The 2,856-nt window shown below is 39.8% G+C and overlaps 1 long non-coding RNA gene across 1 annotated transcript; it reads right to left on the minus strand.

Annotated features, from left to right (window-relative positions):
- Positions 1 to 620: 620 nt before the first annotated feature.
- LOC139837500 (uncharacterized) lies at positions 621 to 1,641 on the minus strand. Its single transcript, XR_011753984.1, has 3 exons — positions 1,464 to 1,641; positions 805 to 894; positions 621 to 680 (listed from the first exon to the last, which is right to left on the minus strand). It is a non-coding gene; the product is annotated as an uncharacterized lncRNA (long non-coding RNA).
- Between the last annotated feature and the right edge of the window lie 1,215 nt (positions 1,642 to 2,856).

Here is a 2,856-nt window from a genome sequence, read left to right on the forward strand (position 1 = left end):
AAATCTTGATTCCATCCCAGCAAGCTTAGCTACGAACATTTTCCCTACTGTTGGGCCCCTCCACTACAACAGGACCCCTCCTACAGCAACGTATTTATCTGTATCTAAATGTCAATATAGGCGTTGCTAGCGCATCTACCAACGGATAATGATGCGTTGCGTTTTTGGGTGTTGCAAGGGTACAATGCAACGCATATAGATCCGTTGGTAACAGAGGCATTGCTAGGCAGCAACACATCAAACTAAGGGTGGACAACACTCACATCCGTTGGTGCTTGCACTACCTCATTGAATACACAAAAAATATTAAATTTATTAATAAAATATTTACAACGCTGGCAAGTGGTGGCCCAAATATATCATCCATAATATTTTGTTTTGCAATTATCTTGAATTGGGTCAACGCTCTACTTTCAAGACATACGCGAACTAGAAAAATCAACATCACTAATTTGTAGAGAAGAAAAACATAGTACTATATTAGATTAAAATCGTGGCATTACAATAGGATCACCATCCACGTGGTACATATATAAATATCATGTTTACAATATCACTTCCTTCCTACGAGATAACTAAAGATGCAGAGATGTGAAGTAGATTATATATCCAATGACAAAAGCATTGTCCTCATTCCATTCAACTTTTCACCCATATCATCATCCATTTATCTTTTGAATCTACAAGTAAAAGGCCAAATTGTTAACAAAACAGTGGAATAAACATCACATGATGCAAGTAGTGAGGCAGGTAAAATAGTCACAAAGGTTGAAAGCCATGCAGTTTTTGTTCCTTCTGCCTTACCGTACGAACTCTTCAGTTTTCACAAGTGCAGCATTGGCATGTACAGCTCACAATTGGTTAGTTACGGGAACCCTTGCTTATCTTTTCGGCCTGAAAAAAAAATTCCAATATCAGAATGATGTGACAAAAAAAGCAGTACAAAGAATATAGTGATTAGTAAATTCTACTTTTCGGTTGCACTACTACTCACGACGTGAATAAATAATATCTTGACCATGCAAAGCACATGTCTACATGTTTCTTTCCTTGATAAATTTAATAGAGACATGATTTTAACAATAGTAAGACCCTGTCCCTAGGCATTACGTAGGTACATGTAGAGTAAAGTCTACTAAAAATTTGAAGAAAAAAGCATAATCTGCATCTCCGCTGGTGATATCTTTAAATTCACATCTACATGCTGCTTGGAATTTATTCTAACACCTCGATAGCACGCCAATGCCAAGTCAGCGTGCAGATATACTGATGCATTTGAAATAGACCATCGCACCTACACATCAACTGCTATTGCAGACAGATCGAAATACAATGGTACATACGGAAAGATAAGTAACCATGGTAAAGATATGATCTATCCATCTAATAGCATATCATAACCCTTTAGTCAACTAGATCGACACAATGACTGTAAAACGGAGACACAATTGGCTTCCATTTACCTCTTGGTAAAGAGTAGTTTTTAGTGGCCTCAAATCCACCCAAGATAGAAATATATTTCCTCTTCCTTTGTTTACCAGCCAAACTTCCAGGTAGTCAGTAGGAAACACAATTATGATGTCGATCCAATTAACTTGACTGCATAACTTATTCGCAAAAAAAAAAACTTGACCTCCATAACTGAAGTTAACTCAAGCCGATTGTTTGCTCCCATGGGTTTATTCTAGCCATGGATTTCAATCACTAGCATGCAAACCGACCATTGATAAGCATTGCAGTGCTTCTCACTGTATTTTACGAACGAGAGAGCGATAAAAAATAAGAACAATGGGCAATGCACCTAGATAATCATGCCGGCATGGATAAACTCAATTATGTAGAAAATGTGATTCATGATTAGGTGTTTACTCTTTTAACCATGTATTTGTTGCATATCTTAACTACTGTTTGCAATAAACAAAAAAGACATGATACGATAAACTATGAAGATGATCCTAACAAATCTTACAAGCAGCACATAATGGTACACTTTGGGAAGGACTGCTGACATGGCATAGTTCAAAAACTCAATGGGCATCTGCAGATAACGGTGATTCTACAAACCCAGATTTTATGTTATACCAACAACTTCAGTTCCAGCCCTGAAGTTAACATAGCGAACAGTACCTTACCTGGCCAAGATAAGGGTGTGCGACAATTAGTTCACATACAAGTTTCTTCTAATCTGCAAGTAAAACTCGATTCTTGAAACTTCAGGAAATAAATTTCCAGCTGCTGAAAGCTGCAGGAATGAAATAGGTTATTAACCAGAATATGAACATATGCCCAGTTGCAAATAACAATATTAATAATTTATGTTCTTCCTAATCACTGAATTCATTACTTAGAACAATGCGCATGGCAATTGGACTCTACATTTGGCACTAGCGTGATGAGTTAGGTGAGAATTCCTATCTTCGATGCGTACTGTCTTAGGCACGACGGTGAACAGCTAATAGCACGGGGGAAACAGTTTTGCACTGTGACGATGGACATGAGATGGCTACCGTCGATGTTAGCGGCGGTGGATGCAGAGCTGAATCTGACTGCCCTCGTCACCCCACCCCGAGCACCAGTCCCAAATCCCCATCGGCGCCTTGGGTATCAGTATCATCACCAACCAACCAAAGGCGATACTGCAAGGTTGTAGAACTAATCAATCATACGGAAACAGAGACACATGAATCTGAAGGGGGAACGAAAAGTCACACCTGGATTGCCCTTCTTCCGCCGTGACCACTATGATCCGCCTCGCCCCTTCTCTGTGCACCCGCGCCGCTTCATGATTCAGTGCGCGTCGCCTCGCGTGGTCTCCGAGCAGAACAACAACATGAATGTTAAAGGCACGAGGCGAGG

The sequence above is a fragment of the Lolium perenne genome, chromosome 3, assembly GCF_019359855.2.
Source record: "Lolium perenne isolate Kyuss_39 chromosome 3, Kyuss_2.0, whole genome shotgun sequence".
Classification (NCBI taxonomy): Eukaryota; Viridiplantae; Streptophyta; class Magnoliopsida; order Poales; family Poaceae; genus Lolium; species Lolium perenne.